The sequence below is a fragment of the Brassica napus genome, chromosome C8 (assembly GCF_020379485.1).
Source record: "Brassica napus cultivar Da-Ae chromosome C8, Da-Ae, whole genome shotgun sequence".
Classification (NCBI taxonomy): domain Eukaryota; kingdom Viridiplantae; phylum Streptophyta; class Magnoliopsida; order Brassicales; family Brassicaceae; genus Brassica; species Brassica napus.
The window spans coordinates 25077639-25097409 of NC_063451.1; the positions used below are offsets into that span (position 1 = coordinate 25077639).

The 19771-nt window shown below is 38.0% G+C and overlaps 1 long non-coding RNA gene and 1 pseudogene across 1 annotated transcript; one reads left to right on the forward strand and one right to left on the reverse strand.

The window, feature by feature from the left end:
• Positions 1-1104: 1104 nt before the first annotated feature.
• Positions 1105-7985, forward strand: LOC106454382 (annotated as a pseudogene).
• Positions 7986-12211: 4226 nt separating this feature from the next.
• LOC125591676 lies at positions 12212-19751 on the reverse strand. Its single transcript, XR_007327783.1, has 4 exons — positions 18848-19751; positions 18607-18640; positions 16658-18520; positions 12212-16547 (listed from the first exon to the last, which is right to left on the reverse strand). It is a non-coding gene; the product is annotated as an uncharacterized LOC125591676 (long non-coding RNA).
• Positions 19752-19771: the final 20 nt, after the last annotated feature.

Sequence of the window (19771 nt, forward strand, 5' to 3'; positions counted from 1 at the left end):
CTTTGGGACTGATATCTACAGATTGGATCCGCGAACAGTCAACTTCATCAGCGTTTTACCGTTGATACATAAGGAACCAGGGAGCGGGCGAGATATCATTGGAAAGATCTCGATGCCAGCTTTTCTGATCATCTATCCGATCGTCAAATCGACGTACGCTTAGAAAGTTATCCGATCAGTCTCGGTGTAAGTGAGAAACGGTATGACAGAAACAAAATCTTTCAGTCTGGAAATTTTTCAGTAAGTAGTTAATTCTCTTATCTATCATCTCCTGCAAGCGGATCGTTATTCCGAGTTATTTTTTGAGAGTTATGCTTGTTTTCGTGAGAGGTGTTGGTGCAGTTTGCGTTTGCGACCAGCCTGGAGATGAAGCTACTTTGGTTAAGAAAATAGTGTCCGATCGGTGTAGACTTGGTGTCTATGGATAGAGGACATATAGGACTACATTGTGACAGGAGGGATCGAGTTAACGGTCAGTTCTTGAGTTATTCATCTTTTTGCTTTTTGGTTCAGTTCTGCCAGAATATCATATTGATCTAATTTCAGAGAGTTCCGGAGTTGCTTTGTTAGAGCCGTCAAGGTCCATTAAGTGTTTCCTCAGGTTTCTTCAGAACCCGTGGCAACGGTGAGGGTATATTCCGTAAATCTCGTACCAGTGTAGAATTCTCTCTATCGTAGTTTAGATTTCGAATCATGATCCGTCTGTTTGAATTGAGTCCGTTTGAATCTTGATTGTTAGTTAGTTCATTCATTATAAACTGGAACTAGGGGTCTAGAGGATTCAACCGTTGATTTGATTGTGTGAAGTTAAGAGATGCGATATATATATGTATGTATACATAGTTATGAGTAGGGACTATGTGAGAGGGCGGGGGTCCAGAGATGTCTGGACTAGCGACGCAGCTTTGGTGGGCGGGGCCTCAGAGACGTCTGGGCTAGCGATGCAGATTATGTGGGGCGTGGGTGCAGAGACGTTTGCATTTGACGCAGCTTTGGAGGGCGGGAGTACAGAGACAGACTGTACTAGCGACGCAGCGTATGTATATATATATCCGTATGAGGAGATGCGTGGTGTATGGACTAGCTATATGCTATCATCGCATTGTTTGGTTTGTGTTTGTGTGATGCTTTAGGCATCTTGTTTGTTCATGTTAGAGCTAAACTTCCATAGTGGAAGTTCTATTACTCAAGTCAGTGATTTGCGTGTTTAGCATCCCATACCTCACGGAGTAACTCCTCTGTTACTCACCCCTCCTATTCCTTCCCCTTTCAGATTAGACTGACAAGCAGGAGTGATTGCTATCGGGCTGGTGCTTTGGGAGTTTTATTTCTTTCTTTTTCAGACTTGCGGATTTTATGTTTTTATCGATATTTTCGGGATTTATTATGTTATATTGATTGATGGCTATTTATTGGATTTACGACTTTGGAGTTGACTTTTGAGAAGTAATAAATGGAGATTTCAGACTTTTTATTTATTTAAGTTATTTCGGAAAATATTGTTGTTACAATTTGGTATCAGAGCGGGGTTCCATCCCGGCTCTGACCCTGGATGGCGATTTGTGGGACTCAGATTTAAATGGGTTTTAGATGATTTCAAAATATTTTTGGGGACTTGGGAATTTAAAAGAAAAAAAATACAGCACCTATCCGTTCAGTAACTTATAACCCAAGTGTCTTTTTATCGAGGCTGAGTTTATCATTGTCATCCGCTCTCTAGCTAACAGGGTTTCAGCCAGATGTTCGAAAGATGGATGATGTCACCGTTTGATAGATTGCTCAGGTGTGTATCAGTTTCGTCAGTCGTGTTCGGAGATTGTCCGCATGTGGATATGTGATGTTGTTGCCACCACCCAAACTTCAAGCCATCGCTTCACGAGTTTTTATTATTGGAGATTATGTGGTATGCGATGTGAACCATGAGGTTGCACGTGTTATTCGTGTGTATGAGTATATTTACTGCCTTGGAGGCATGGTTATTTTGTAAACTCGTGGGAATCGCTTTTGGATTGGGGTGCGACAGCTTGCGTTGTGTGATTGGAGTTACGCTTGGTATGTTTTCCAGTTTTGGCATTGTTCATCATTTCAGAGATGTGTCAGTTCGGACAACTGACATAGAAACTGTGGGAGCTATTTATATTGATTGCGGTGTACCAGTTATGCTTGGAGGGCCGATTGGTTCAGAGACTCGTCAGAGATGGAGTTGCGTTTTGCGATATCATTCTTGGGATAGACTGGTTATCACGACATCGAGTACTGTTGAATTTCCTGGGGGCAAGAGTTCATAATTCTGGAGCAGAGCAGATTTTATTTGCATACATGCTACATGCAGAGGAGTTATTGGATATGGAGAGTAAATGGATTTTGGTGATCATTTCGATGGTCAACATGAGTTGCAGGATCTTCTACTTATCTCAGAGTATGGAGATGTATTTGAGGCCTTTGGAAGGGCCGTCACCAGCCAGGGGAGATGTTCTTACGATCGAATTGGAGTCAGGGACAGCACCGGTTTCACGATTTCTATACCGATTAACGCCAGCAGAGATGGCTAAGCTGAAAGAACATATGAAAGATTCATCAGACAAGAGATTTATCAGGCCGAGTAATTCGCCATGGGGAGCACCACTGTTGTTTGTAAAGAAAAAAAAATGATGGGAGTTTCAGGCTTTGTATCGACTACATAGACTTGAACATGGTAACCATCATATTGATGAGTTGTTGAATTAGCTGCATGGAGGTTAATGGTTCTCGAAGGTTGTCTTGGCATCAGGACATCATCAGATTGCTATAGTTGAGGAGTATGTACGGAATGTGGGGTTTCGTATACGTTATGGATATTATGAGTTTTGGTGATATCATTTTGGATCGACGAATGCACCGATAGCATTTGAGAAGCTTATGAATGATGTCTTTCGTGAAGACTTGGACAAGTGCGCGATTGTACTCATCAACGAACCCATTGAGTTATTCTTAGAGTAGAGAGAGCATGATGAGCGTTTGCGGATTGTGTATTGATGCATGAGGATAAGGTCATTCCATATACATTGCATCAGTTGAGACCTCATAAGACCCACTACCCTATTCATGATTCGTAGTGGATGCAGTGGTATTTGCGTTATAGTTTTGGAGATTGTAATTGTACATGAAGGAAGTTCAGATTCTCTGGGATCATTGGAGACTGAAATCTATCTTCATTCATTAAAATTTGTACTTGGACAGTGCAGTTGGATTGAGTTGGTAGTAGGCTACAGTTTGGATATTGCATACCATCTGGTAAAGACAACCAGGTGACAAATGCCTTGGGTAGACACATGAGCGACGTATCAGGAACCAAAGAGGTTCATGAGTTTACTGGGATATTTTCTAGTCTCAGATTGTGTGCCATTACTGTCGATGGAGAGACAGATGGCCTTGGGACTTTGGAGCATGCAGTCTTGCTATGGAGGATACGCCAAGCGCATGTTAGCGTTATGGCTTTGTAAGACGATCCAGATGGGGAGTATTGGATATCATAAGTGTTGAGCGGGATAGTTTTGAGCGGGATGTACCTGTACCGAAACCGAGTTGTGTGTTGGACGATAAGCTGTTAAGAAAAGGGATCTTACAGCAAATACATCACTTGTGTTTCTCTACCCAGCGGGAACACCAAGAGGTACAAAGATATGAAGTGTTAACTATAATTGGTCTAGTATGAAGAGAGTTGTAGCTTCATTGCGTCACAGTGTTAGACATGTCAGATGGCTATGTCAGAGGATCAGTTATCTATCATGTTATTTTTGAGCTTGCTTTTGTCGGAGTAGAAATGAGGCATGGTGATTATGGACATTGTTATTGGATTTTAAATCACCATATGTGGAAAGGATGCCACATGGGTAGTCATGGATAGACTTGCCAAATCAGCCTATTTCCTAAGTAATTAAGAATACAGTCAGAGCTAATCAGTTGGAGCAGACCTACATTATTGAGTTTGGAAGGTTTCATGGATGTCAACATTGTATCGGATTGGGATTCGAAGTTCACTTCTACATTTTGGAGTCATTCAGAAGGAACTTGGGACAAAGATCCACATGAGTACAACTTATTATCAGCATACAGATGGTTAGTCAAAGAGAACTATTCAGACTTAGAGGACATGCTCAGGAATTGCGTCTTACAGTGGGATGGAAGATCGGAAAGCATTACATATAGCAGAGTTTGCCTACATCGAAAACTATCGTCTGAGCATTGAGATGACACCGTATGAGGCTATTTATGGTAGGTCTTGTCGTATACCACTTTGTTGGACAAAAATGAGGGAGTGACATGAGTTAGAACTATTAATGGTTCAAGAGATGGTATAGCAAATGAACATGCTCAAGGATTGGCTTTGGAAAGCCCATGACGGCAGATGATTTATGCAGCGGAGCGCCGTAAGGATTTGGGTTACATATGAGTGATCTAGTGTACCTGAAAATAATAACATTTCAGGGAGGACTTAGACTCATAAGCTGAAACAACTAAAACTGAGGTACATTGGACTGTATCCTCTGGTGGAGCGAATTGGAGCAGTTGATTGCAATTATTTTATCAGCAGTGTATCAGACTTTCATGAAGTGATCCAAGTGAGCTCAAATTCAGATGAGGATTGACTATCCGAAGATTTTTTTTTTAAGGACGGTATTTGACAGATGACTCAGGATTTGAATTCGAGGACGAATTTCTCGTAAGTGGGGAAGAATTGTAACGACCCAAATCTCGGCCCCGGAAAAATTTAGCCCAGTATGACCCAATTACATTGCAGAAAACCCTAAAGTTTTCTTATTTAAGATGGGATTTCGTGGTGGCCTATGACAGAGAATTTTGAGGATGACATAGCCCTGCCGGAACGTCACCGGAACAGCCACAAATAGCCACCATGAAAGAGAAGCCATCTCACCATCCGAAAAGAGAGATTAGAGCTATGCAGACACGTTTTTGGGGAACAGAAGAACGATCGATCAAATATGAGTATTTCTAACCTAAATTTTGAGGTTATGTTCTACACTCATAGATATATGTGTATCAGAAAGCAGATCGTCATTTGTAATTTTTATCTAAGAGTTATGGTTATTTCTTTGGGACTGATATCTACAGATCGGATCCGCGAACAGTCAACTTCATCAGCGTTTTACCGTTTATACATAAGGAACCATGGAACGGACGAGATATCGTTGGAAACATCTAGATGACAGATTTTCAGATCATCTATCCGATAGTCAAATAAATGTACGGTTAGAAAGTTATTGACGTTTCTTCTTGGCGAAGAATAAAGCTGTTGAGTTGCAGAGACAGTTCCGACCAGTCTCGGTGTAAGTGAGAAACGGTCGACAGAAACAAAATCTTTAAGTCTGTAAATTTGTCAGTAAGTAGTTAATTCTCTTATCTATCATCTCCTGCAAGCGGATCGTTATACCGAGTTATTTTCTGAGAGTTATGCTTGTTTTCGTGAGAGGTGTTGGTGCAGTTTGTGTTTATGACCAGCCTGGAGATGAAGCTACTTTAGTTAAGCAAATAGTGTCCGATCGGAGTAAACTTGGTGTCTATGGATAAAGGACATATAGGACTACATTGTGACTGGAGGGATCTAAAGGTTAACGGTCAGTTCTTGAGTTATTCATCTGTTTGCTCTATGGTTCAGTTCTGCCAGAATATCATATTGATCTAATTTCAGAGAGTTCCGGAGTTGCTTTGTTAGAGCCGTCAAGGTCCATTCGGCGTTTCCTCAGGTTTCTTCAGAACCTGTGGCAAAGTTGAGGGTCTATTCCGTAAATCCCGTACCAGTGTAGAATTCTCTCTATCGTAGTTTAGATTTCGAATCATGATCCGTCTGTTTGAATTGAGTCCGTTTGAGTCTTGATTGTTAGTTAGTTCATTCATTGTAAACTGGAACTAGAGGTCTAGAGGATTCAACCGTTGATTTGATTGTGTGATGTTAAGACTATGTGAGAAGGCAGGGGTCCAGAGATGTCTGGACTAGCGATGCAGCTTTGGTGGGCGGGGACTCAGAGACGTCTGGGCTAGCGACGCAGATTGTGTGGGGCGTGGGTGCAGAGACGTTTGCATTCGACGCAGCTTTGGAGGGCGGGGGTATAGAGACAGACTGTACTAGCGACGCAACGTATGTATATATATATATATATATACCCTTATGAGGAGGTGCGGGGTGTATGGACTAGCTATATGCTATCATCGCATTGTTTGTGTTGTGTTTGTGTGATGCTTTAGGCGTCTTGTTTGTTCATGTTAGAGCTAAACTTCCATAGTGGGAGTTCTATTACTCAAGTCAGTAGTTTGCGTGTTTAGCATCCCATACCTCCTCACGGAGTAACTCCCCTGTTACTCACCCCTCCTATTCCTTCCCCTTTCCGATGAGACTGGCGAGCAGGAGTGATTGCTATCGGGCTGGTGGTTTGGGAGTTTTATTTCTTTCTTTTTCAGACTTGCGGATTTTATGCTTTTATCGATATTTCTGGGATCTATTATGTTTTTTGAATTTATGGCTATTTATTGGATTTACGAATTTGGAGTTGACTTTTGAGAAGTAATAAATGAAGATTTCAGATTTTTTATTTATTTAAGTTATTTCGGAAAATACTGGTGTTACAATAAGGTTCTAAAAGAAACGATGGACGTTTTTGATGGACTTCCTGATCCTATCCTGGTCGATATCTTGGACAAAGTAGGCGACGTCAAAAACCTTGCTTCGTTGCAGTTCCCTCTCAAAGCGATTCTACTCGCTCATCCCTCAGTCCGAGTCACTCGTCCTCCGTCTCGACCATGCTGTTACCACCGAGTCGCAACCCGATTCTCCAGTCAGCAACTTCTTTAAATCTTTATTCAAACCCTTTCACGGTTTCTTCTCGCTGTTTCCTAAACCGGCTAAACCAACCACAACCACCATTATTTCCCCGATTATCCCTTCCAAGATTCTCTCCCGGTTCGACCGGATCAAGAATCTGGACGTGGAGCGTCCCGGCGGCGATGCAAAGCCGGAGAAAAGCGCCGGAATTAAGTGGAAAGCAGATTTTGGTAAAACTCTCAAAACATGCGTCGTTGTAGCGTTTCGCTCCGCCTCCACCGTGTCTTCTTCTTCCGACGGTGAGTTAGACGCCGAGTTCGTGACTGGTCTGAAAACGCGCGTGGAGTGGACGATAAACGCGTTGATGGCCACGTCGGCACGTCACCACCTGATGAGCAGAGCCAGTGGCAGATCTAGGAGAACTTTTAGTAGGGGGCACATACACAAAAAAATTAAATTAACTGGGGGCATTGTCATTGAATTTGAGCTGAACTAAGATGATCACTTACAGAAAAACAAATTTTAGTTGGGAGCACGTGACCCCATTGCTCACAACGTACATCCGCCCCTGAGCAGAGTCGTGAAGGAGCACAAGGAGATGGAGAGCTTGGTGATGCTATTAGTGATGGGCCTAACTCACACCCAAAAGCTAGTTCGTGAGTGGAGGATTGCCCAAACACATATATATTGTCCAAGGACCTATATCACCACCGATGTGGGATATATTAATAGCTCATCTCGAGGTGTGGATGAGAAACGGTCAAATCGGAAACAGTCCAAGTCCAACATTTCGAAAATACCACAGCAAGATGGGTCATTTTTATAGGGTACATAGGTAGACAACTATTTATATGGAAAATCATCTGTTTGGCTTAACCATAGACTCTGATATCATATTAGTGATGAGCCTAACTCACACCAAAAACTAGCTCACTAGTAGAAGATTGCCTAAAATGTATTGCCCAACAACCTATATCACCACTGATGTGGGATATATTAATAGATGCATGAAAGAGGAGGAGAAGGGACGGTGGTGATGAAATGCGAGGGTCTGAGAGAGTTTCAGGAGGCGGCGCGTGATCTCGAAGTCGAGGAGCGCGTGGAGAGAAAAACAGAGGAGTGTGGTCCCGAGCGTGAGGATGAGCATGAGACTCGCGCCGTCTCTTAAGCTACAGAGTGGTATATGTTTAGAATCCGCAACGCTCGTGATCGTAAGGCCGAGCTAGGAATATTCCGACGTCGGAGATGATGAGCTGGCGACGGAGGCTTTCGCCGGGAGTTGTATGTACGGTGAAGCGGTCGCGGCTTTGTTAAAGAGTAATAAGAACACTTTAGATATGAATTCATTTTTGTGTTCAAAAAAAAAAAAAAAAAAGATATGAATTCATTTTAGTGGGGCCTTCTGCGTTTTTCATTTGTAAGATATGTTTTTCTTTCTTGCACGTGTGCTTGTGCAGAGTGCGCATGTTTATATTATGAGTACTGTACCAAGTTGGCTTCAACATTTTTGACTTTGCATACCATTTTGGTCAATAATTCGAAGCATATGCGGACTTTGATCCTCTCGTGACCAGAAACAGAAAGATACAATAACATGGTATGAATTGTGCCCAATAACGTAAGAAATTTACTAAGGAAGTGTTTTTTTTTTTTTTTTTTTTTTTTTTTTTTTTTTGTGTTATTGATTGATGGATTTGAATATAATATAGATCAAATCTTAGAACATTCTAATATTATTCAATAGTTTGATTTTAATTCGTTTTTATAAATCCAATGTTATTGAAACTAAGTTGTGCCGTTCAGATCAGAGTGCGGCCAAGCAAACGAGGGGGCGGAGGCAAGAACAGGTAGTCGTTGATGGCGGAATCAGAAGCAAGTCGGAGGGGTATGTTCTTGGAGATTAAGAAATGGTTAGAGTTAGAAGAGAAGGAAACAGAAACAGACGCAAGTAAGAACAGAGGATGTGAAATCACTAAAAAACTAAGCGGCCAAGACGAGAAGGAGACAGTGAGAAAGAAGAAGGATTTGAGATCATTGATGGAGGAAGAGACAAATGTTGTCAAGACGGTGGTGATGAATTACGACACAAACCATTACAAACTCTCTGCAGATATAGTTAAGGAAGCTTGGGTCGTTGGTGGAATTCAAGATACTCTGTTTCGAAGTCGAAGCTGTTAGAAATGATCTTTGTTTCTTGATCATTAGTCTATTTGTTGAAAGTAGTATCTTTTTTCTTTTGTGAGCTGTAACTTATACGTAAGATTTTCTTATATTAGCTATCCTGTGAATAAATTTGAGATTATGTGTTACAAAAATCCATTGCATATTCCACTGAAGTTCATTTCGATCTTCTAATCAATGCCAATAACCAATTCAATTTTTGAGACTCCTAACTTATGGTTGGAGAGTGGCTAAATATTCTGTGGAATGAAACAGGGTTCACTTCATGCCATACTGAAGTCATAAGGCGTCACTCGTTTCTACATAACAATCCTTATTGTAAAAGAATTTCTCAAGAAAAATCTTGCGGAATTGAAGATCAAAATAGCTTCAAAATATGCTGCTCTTTTTCTTCTCCCCCAAGTTTGTTCTATGAATAAACTCAAACCTACTTACTTGATCTCTATAAGGCAATGTGTACTTCTAGAGAAAGCTCTCTTATTGTTATTGTTTTATGTTGTGATGGATCATGTTTTTCAATACTGATTTTGTTTTGTGAATTTTTTTTGTTCTGATATGCCAGTACCTATATTAGATTTTGATTCTCTAATCTAAAATGTTTCTTTAACTAAAAAAATGGCTACAACGAAAATTAGTTTCTTCAACTGTGTTATAAAATTCTGAATTTTATTTTCAGTCTCAATGTTGTGGAACGCATTTGTGATAGATCCATAAAAATTTTAGTATTTTTCTAGATTCTATTAATCTTGCATTATTACGATAATAGCCATTTTTTGTTTCCCATACTTCTACATAACATGATCCATACTTTATATTTTACTAGTGGTATTCCGGCGCTACGCGCCGGGTTCGTATGTTTTATCTTAAATGAATTTACAATTCATTTTACGGTCTCAGTAAAGAAAATATGAATATGAAAATATGTTGAAAGAAAATGATATTCATTTGATAGTGGTTAGGGACCGTAATGTATTACTTTGTTTTGAAGTTGATTAGTTCAAAGTGGAATATCATAAGTGGTTGCGACTAATCGATTCGATAAAAGTAGAATAAAAAACCGATATTCGTAACAAAGTTAATTTAATTAGAATTTAAACATAAAGTCAAGTAGATGTTTTATTTAGAAAACATATGTATACTCTGTTAAGTACCATGTGGACAGTATACGGAAGGAACGGCATTTGAAGTTCTATTTTATAGACTAATTTGAATTTAAACGTGTGTAATAAGCACATGTGTTACCAGCTCGAAAGACATCTCATCATTAGTTCGTTGTATTTTGTTAGTAATTCTATTAGATGGTTTGTCAAAATGTTGATGTTTATATTTTTGTACACCCATTTGATTTGAGCGGCCTTGACTAAAACTGTTGATGATTTCGTGATATTATGTTTCCCCTCGAAGAGTAGCTAGCACATGCGGTGATATTTTCTTTGATTTTAAGAAGTTTTTTATAATGCTTGATAGTTGATGATTTGAATTCATTTTTTGAATTTTAATGAAGATAGCGATATTGAATTGGTATTACCAGTGACTAATTATGCTAAAATTTTATAAGTAAAATCTGAATTGCTAAATTTTATTATTTATTAAGGTGGACCCATTAAGTCTAAAAATGATATTTTTGCAAACTCAACTCATTATGGTAGAATGTGTAATGTCTAAAACATTCTTAAAAGTTTTGTAAAAAAAATTATTTATACTTTGAGACAAAAAAGAAGATAAATAATTTTGTTCTAAAAATTATTGCGTAACACTTATGAAGATTGCATCATGCTGTAATTTTCCTTTACTTGTAATTGATGTCATTTTGCTAAGTTAGAAATTTATCTGATATATTAGTTAAGGGAATCTTTTATAATAATTCTGAAATGTCAGAGACGTGAATTTTCAATCAAATTATCTAATTATATTATTTTTATTCAACATATTAGACCATTATAATAACACAAAATTAATTTTTATTTCTTAGTACTATAGAAATATATTGATTACATATTCATATATAATCATTTGTTTTATAGTTTATCTCCAGCTGTAATACATATAATAATGTTCATTTCCTTAATGCGTTGGAATTTTGCACATAAGTCTTAGAATCAATATTTAAATTTTTTTAATAATTAAAATTAATCTTTACAATTTAATTTAACTGGGAGGAGATTGAGCCAACACCAATATACATCACATTTCCTTCTGATTGTATAATTCCTAATAATTCCTAGAACTTGTACTCAGACCGGGGCGACTTGGTAGGATGACTCCACCTTTCACGGCCATCTCCATTGTATTCGCCACCTCGTCTAACTTAGATCAATGAATTTGCCGACTCATTGAGAAAGAAACATAAATAAATAGGATTCTGAATCAATAACATGATTACTTATTCCTTACGCTATCTGGTAAGTAGATCATTTTATCTATTTACTCTGTTTGGAACATAAGCATTAGATTTTCTAGCAAAAGATACATTTTCAATCTTATTTTGTATTTGAGATAGAACTGGACTTGACAATGGATCAACCATTATTTACATCAAGTAATGCCCAATTTAGATTAAGAGGAACCACAACCATAGCGTAAACACCAATCTGCAGTCACATATCCGGTTGCACCAAACACAGTCCCATCGAAATCTACTCTTTAAAAATGCCAAATACAATAACATTTGGATTACTATCAAGTTTTTTTCTGAAAAAACAATGTGGGAGAAAACAAACTTGAGCGAACGAAATTCTGTTTACATTGTTAACCAAAAACACTCAAGGTAATAGAAACTAAGATTAAACAATATTTAAAATACACATAACATCAAGACTGCTGGAAACGAAAAATGAACATCTTAATTATTGAAGAAGCAGACACGATTTTTTTTAAAAAAAATAAATTTTGTTATTGAGTTATTCTTGTTGGCGATGAAAAGTTTCCATTTTTGTTCACCGGCGCATTTCTCTCCAGCTTCGCCTTCCTTCTTCCAACAATGTCCTCGTAGTCCTCCTGCATCTATTTGATATATAAGCTTTGTTACATAACCAAAAATAATGAATAGAGACAGCTTCGAACGTTATCAAACATTTATGTTTCTAAAAAGAGAGTGAAAGTTCTTGACAAAAAAACAGAAAAGAAAGAAAGATACTCATTTTGGATAAGTCGGAGATGAATTCTTCTTTTTCTTTCAAAAGAAAAAAACTATGGTAAAAAATATTAATACTCTGTTTCCAAACATTAAATTCATTAGATCACCTGATCAAAATACAGTCATATGATATCATATCACTAAAGCATGCGTCTTTATAGCATATACAATGAATATTTGTGTTACAGGAATTAGAGTTTGACAAAGGGTTTTGACACACAAAAAAACACATATCATTGACAAAGGAAAAAAACCTTCAAATATGCTTGAACATCATGGAGATCATATCCTCTCTGTTTGATGTACTCTGGAAACTCAAGAGATGGAGCTTTCAAGCTCCTACTGCAGTCGCTGATGAGCCTGGTTTAAGCCAGGTGAAGAATGTTTGTTTGTCCTATTAAAGGAGAGAGAGAGAGAATGAGTTAAGCATTCACTGTGATAAACTTCCATCTTTGAGGTCTTTGGCTGCTTCGGTAAGTTCAATGAACTTATTAAAGCCAGAGGTTGCAGCTCCTCTGCCAAGAGCTGCTCCCTCATTAACACATCTTTGCTTGCTATAAACCCATCTGCTATACCCGGATTAGTGATTACCAGCAGCAGTGCAGGTAAATTGGAACCACTTGTGGCATTGCCCCTGAAACAGAGGGTTATGTCAACCCTGGGCCATACTTGTTGAAATCATCGAGTATGATCTGCTGATCAGCTTTCTTAAGACCCTGCATCAACACCACAAAATGTTTCAGAGTTAGTGTCCGGCAATCCAAATATTTATATATACATATCTATGTGTTAAAGATGGTGCCATGGTCCTTTTTATCTAGACTCAGTCACGTGAGAATGTAACATGACTTTCAAATAGATGATATTGTAGACAGGACTCTGCCTTCAAGCTAATTGGTTATTAGAGAATCTGGGAATTAAAATCACTTTGAGTTCCAAGATGCGTTGAAACTCCATGGGAGTTCCTTCTGGAAACAATGCATGATAAGTGTCTGCCACTGAATCTTAAGAAGTGCTTTAGCTCTGCTTATTTCACGCTCACAAATTCCCAGTAGCTGGCAGCAGTTGAAGTCGTCTGCAATTATCACAAACTTCAGATTTAAAAGGCTAAAGTATATACAATAGCATACTGAAACCCGAATACTTTATGATACCAACTGTGTTTTTTTTAGCAAAGGCATTATGATACCAAAATGCTTCATGCTCAGATAACATCAATAACAATTTTTTTTTTAGAAAACAGAGACACCAGCGGAGCTACATATCTGTAAATTGGTATTATGAGATGGCTAACCTATCTGGCAAGGGAAAGAATTTTTAGAAGAATTGTCTTCATGGCTTGCTTATCTAGTAACATCTATGAAACCAAGAACAAAAAAAACAAATAATCATCTTCCAAACTCTAAACAGATGAAAAAGAAGGCTCTGATACATAACCTGCGAGAGGGACGTCATGCCGATTTAAGCCGAAACCGCTAAGTCAAAGTTGTGTTTTTCATCGCTGGAAGATGGGATATTTGTACTCGAAGCTTCATCGATGAGGTCAATTGAATGATGCAGAGTGGGAAGAGTGGGTTAATCACGCAGAAGTTGGGAGTAAAGAACGTATCAATGCAAGGAGGAGACGTTACGGAGAAGCAATCGACGTTTTGAGTTTTCTGGAACTTTCGTCTGATAAAATACCAGGGTCTTATGCGAGAAGGCGAGGAAAATTAATTTTACAATAGGCTTGAATTGTTTTCTCAAGCCCATTACGCAAGTGTAAAGCAAAAACTCAAACACAAGTAAAAAAACGCAGCCAATTAAATGGCGACACGTGTCAACAAATGCCCACCCCTAAAGATGGACGTGGAGAGCTAAGGTGAGAGAAAACTCTGTTTTATTATAGATAGATGACAAGCAATGCAACAAATTTATGAATATGTATTCTTCTATAACAAGACTATATTTCCTTGGTTTGAGTGTTTACTTTACAACAACATTGTCTGTTTAATGGGGGGGGGGGGGGAAGTCAGGCAACTTAAGTAAGATCGATCATCCCCAGGGAAAGTGAATATCTTCTTGCAATCGTCATTAATTTTACAAGGACTTCTGTACACACATCTGTTTGCTGGAAAATTGATTGGAAACAGTATAAGTAAATATGAAATAACGTTTTATGTAGCATTCTCTGCTCTATATATATGAATAATATAGGAAGAAAATATTACCAGTAGACTGAGAAAAAAGGAGAAAAATAATTAACCAACTTAGAAACTTTTGTGCTGACATTACTATTGTCTTCGTAGCTCTATTTATTGGTGAAGATAACTGAAGCAGCCAAGAACAAGCTTGCAAATTTTGTAGCTCTATTGTCTTTGTAGCTCTATTTGCAAATTTTAACTGAAGCAGCCAGTAACAGAGATCCCTCCCTGGTCAATTCGTCTCAGCAATAAGAATATGGCGATCACTCCAATCAAAATCAACATCTTCACAAAACTCTTCCACTGTCTGAGTACCATGACGTGTTTTGCCCTCACATTAGAACAGAAAGTTTCAGATTTCATCATCTTCTCCTTGTTCTTCCAAGGATGCCACACATACAAAAGCTTGTCTTTCGGATCCTGCAAATATCATTGAAAAAGGTATGATCCATGACATGGGAAGCTCTGTTCTTGACCTGTTCTAGCAGCATTAGAACCATATAATCATGTTCACTCTTTCAATGGCATTTGAAACAAAACTCCTCTTTCTGAAGCTGCTTCTAACTCAACATCCTTGGTTAAACCTGAAACTAACAACTCCTTCTCCAATGAACTCCAAATAAATCAAATTCAGCAGTAAACAAGCCTTGTAAGATGAGTCTATTGAGCCAAACTTCTCAAATAATACCTCGCAATGCTTAGCCGTTCCATCCAAAAGTGTCTGACTATCTCCCTCCATTCAAGTTCACAAACATAACTTGTGATGGATTCGGAACTCCTTGTTTCCTTAAGAAAGTGATGTTACCCGGTAATGTAAGTGTATGAGACATGAATTTGAACTTGAATTGCCAAGACTTTAACAGCTTCTGGCTTCTCCTAATTCTCAGCAGTTCTTCTCGGTGAGGCATAACGTTGAACACTGGATCTGCGCAATCCAACCTCATGATAGCAGACACATTTTGAGGCATCTTGTTTTACGAGAATGACCATCTGCTAGACTGATAGAGTTCCTGCAACACACATTCTGGTCTGTTCTGTAATTTATCAGGTATGTGAGCAGCTTTAAACGGAGATCTTCATAACCCGATCCTCAATATACTGCTACAACCCAAGGTTACTTCCATCTGCAAGATTAGATACGGTCCATCAGTAAACCAAATATGCTTTATGCCGGCTCTAGACCATAGAACAATCATATGATCTTCAGTGTTCTCCTGTTTCAGAACTGTTCCTCTGCTTTGAATCAGCAACTTATGTTGAGCCGCATTAGCATACCAAAGTCAACTTATGTTTCAGAACTGTTTCAAATGCATACCAAATTCTCTACTATAAAAGTGAGCCTTTTGTCCCTTCGTGTCTTCAACAAGAACATCAGGTTCTACTAACTCGCGATCATCATCACCTTCTATAATGCAGACCCTTGATCTCTTGTGTTGTAAATGATTATCAGTGGTATCAAGTTCATCACAAAACACAGGATACATAAGAAAAAGACAAAAAAGCACACAATACATAAGAGAACCATCCGACAAACATCTTTCAAATGTCTTAAAGAGAGAGAGAGACCAAAAGCATAAAATAGAGTCCAAAAAGCAGTCATCGCTAATAAGTAATACTAGTTAAACACGAGAGACCAAAAGCACACAATACATAAGAGTTACTACGCATCTTTCAAATGTCTTTAAATTACTAAATAGGGGAAGAGCGGAGGCCACGGTTCTTGTACGTCTGATACCACCTAGGACTAGACAACCTCCACAGCTTATGAGGTCCTAAGCGACCCCTAAGCTTAAGCTTTCAGCCGCCGAAGCCGTTGCTGCTGCTTCTGAAATCCAGCAATCACCTTGGATGCTCAGTGTTCCCGTAGCCTGGTTGATGACTCTTCTCACCACAGCTTGGTAGTGATAAGGCTCACCAGTCCTAGCCTTGGCCAAGTCCTTGTATGCTATGTAGATGACAGCGGCTTTAGAATTGAGACTTGGGGGCTCCTTATCATCAAGAGATTCTATGGCCACTTGGACAATCTCCAACTCAAAGTTGGAGAGATCCTTCTGCATCAACAAGATTTTGCATTATCACCATGTATGTTATTGATACATCAACAAATATGTTATTGATAGGCAAAGTGGGAGAACATAAAACTTACAGCTTTAAACCACCTATGGGAAGTACAGATTGCAAGTTCCACATACAACGATATCCAATCACATTGCAACTCAGATTCATTCAACTGCCAAATAAAAACAAATATTAGTAATTTAAGTAGTACGCTAAAAGCAAAATTGATGCATGCAAGCGACCACAATAAGAGTATATTACCATGTAATAAGAGTATATTACCATGTAAAAACGCTTTGTGTCACTGAAACCAATCTCAGAGAAGGGCCATGGAATTATTGACAAGGCCCAATTATCCAATCTGTCTTGGTAGTTTGTAGACACTGGCTCGGAATGTGGACGTAAGAAAGGAGTTGACTCTTTCTTTGAACTCTTGGTCCCTATGAGATATGTCAAATATAGTCAGCAAATTAAAAAGTAGTGAAATTGATTAAATGGATCAACAAAGCAACCTTTACCTTGAGGTCTAGAGATGGGGCATGTCAAATCTAAAATGCCAAGATGTTCTTACTCTACGAGAACCTGAAAGATCTGCTGAAAACCGCTAGATGGAAGGCGCGCAACCAAGGTCATGTAGTAAGGAGATGCAGCACTACCCATGTTGAATTTCATCAAGCTATCTACTTCAAAGTTTGTCCCCTGCAACAAATTAGAAACAAATGAAACTCTTTAAAAAAGCTATCGTCGAGCTACATTAAAAAAACAACATACTAGTTTAGTTTGTTTGTTTGTTTGTTTATACCTCTAGCCAGTTGTAGCGATGAAGGCCGAGCTTGGCATAAAGCTTCACCAAGGCATCGTTAGTGTATGCACGCCTTCCAGTACATTTTACATGTACCAGGCGATAGCGACCACGTCCTGGTGGAAACTCGTCCGGGTTCTCGAAAAACTAACAATAGCCACATCAGAAAAACAATCAATCAGTGACGAAGGGCTTTTAAGTTTCGTAAATTTCATCTCCAGAAAAGAAAAAACAATCACAATCATTGATAACAATTTGAATAACATCAACTCCTAAGAAGGAAGTAATACTTACATCCAGCTCCTCCATTCGTACACCACTCTGACTAATCTCCTTAATATATTCTCCAGCGACGACTCGTCTTCCTCAAGTCAAAAGGTTGGTGGTTAGGTTACAATGAGGCTAGCTGCGGATTCTGTCGATCAGTTTTAGGTTTGCTAGGAGAGTGATATATATATATGTTACTGATATATTCTTTTTGCCTAATTTAGTGTTTTTTTTTATCTTTCTGTAGAAATAAATTTATTATGTTTTCATTCTATTATGTTTAGTATAACTAGGGGTATAGCCCCCGCGCAAGCGCGGGGTCGGGGGCTTGTTGTATTCAATAATCTATGACATATAAACTGAACCGATATGCCGTGTTTCGTATTAGTTAATAAATTTCTAAAAAGCCATAGATATCAGTAACCAGTATCCAGTCTTGTTAAATGCCAAAGGTTCTTGTCAATTTTATTGCTTTACAATTATTTATAAATTGATGTTATTTGTTTAAAACTTTTTGTCACATTTTTTGACGTCATATCCTTCTAATAATTGTAATTCCTCGGCGGCATGTTTTAAATATGTATATTTCTAAGTTTTAAAATGGTTTAAACATGTTAACCCCATTCGTTTTCCTGTATGTGCTAATGTATGGTGTATATTTTTTAGGATGTCAATAATATATAGGTTTTGTTTTACAATATCGTATCTATTTTGTCCAAAGAAAAAATGTCGTATATATTTACTCATTGAAAAAGAAGATGACTAAATTGTAGATATTTTATTAGATACAATAATTTTACATATGCAATTTATACCATTCAAATTGTTTTGGGATACTTCTAGCAAATTTATTAGGTTATATTTTGTTGTTTATGTTCATTTTTTCCGAAAATATTAAATGTGATTCAATAATTATTAATTGTGGACTTTCATGAATGTTTTTTTATTTTTTAACTTGAGTTGGGAGAGAAAACAATTAAAGATAAGTAGACGGTCAAGTTCTGGTTGAAGCTTTCAAAGGATTTGAAATTCATGGATTTGGCACGTGCTGCCCGAAGCTTTCCACATACAATGATCTGAGTAAGCATTTCAAAGGAACAATGTCTGAGACTTTTATGTGGAGAAGAAATAAAACAATTAGAGGATAGGGATGTGTACTCACCTCACATCCCTTAGCTCCACTCTTCATGACGAATCTGAAGACATTATAGCAAGCCATATACAATATTATTCCAAAACCAGCAAGAGAAATGACAACTACACAACAACTTTAGAGAAACTGCCACTGTCCCTATGAAGGAAATGGCTTGATAACTAAACTAATCACACTCTCTTCTAGTATGTGAACAAAATCAAGTATCAGTTGATGAATAATATTTCGCAGTAAGCATTAAAAACTATACCTGCAAACGGCGACCACCGAGGATCTTGTAACGTAGAGACTCCGCCTAGGCAATGGCACAGAGACCTCTGTTGACAACCTTCTCAGCGTAAAGTTCAACACTGTCTTGAGGCCTTGAGGGAATCTGAATCTCTTATGGACAAGAGATGTTCCCTGATTGTCCTTCCCTTCTCAGTTCTCACCTATATAAGAAAATATTGCTTGCTATTTTTGTTTGATGGCTTTATGTCAGTTAAAAAAATGAAGACACGAAAACAATTGAACATCAAAATAGGAGAAAATGGTGAATCATGCTCGAGCTCTATGGCTATTTTTATAATTGTACCAATCAGATGTTGTAAATCAAAGATCAGAGAAATTCTAATGCAAACATCCATTATATGTCTAAAGTTAATTTTGCAAGAAAAAGAAAACAGTTTTTATCAATACAAAATGGACTATCAAAAATGCATTACATATTCACAGCTGATTATAAAAACAAATACAGATAGATCCGAACTTAATATATTACTCCAACAAATAATACAATCAAACACATGCATATCAGGAAATTCAGAAATCGCTTCCAACCCACACAAAGGACGCAATATCACCATCAAATGTTGACTTTCTATAAAAAAATTCCTGTTACGGCACAACAACCACTTACACCAATTTTTACACAAGTTACAGCCAATTACAAATTACAAAAAAAAAATAACACAAATATCTACAAATTTGGGAGAATGAACATTATTTGTAAACAAATACAAAATCAAATAAACCCAACAATATAAACTATCCTGCCTATACACCCACCAACCACAAAAAATAGTAGTGCAGTTCATCACCCTATCTTAACCCTATTACAATACAAATCTTGAAGAATCAATGACAACAACAAAATACAAACTTCGCAAACACGACATCACTTTCACTGATTAGT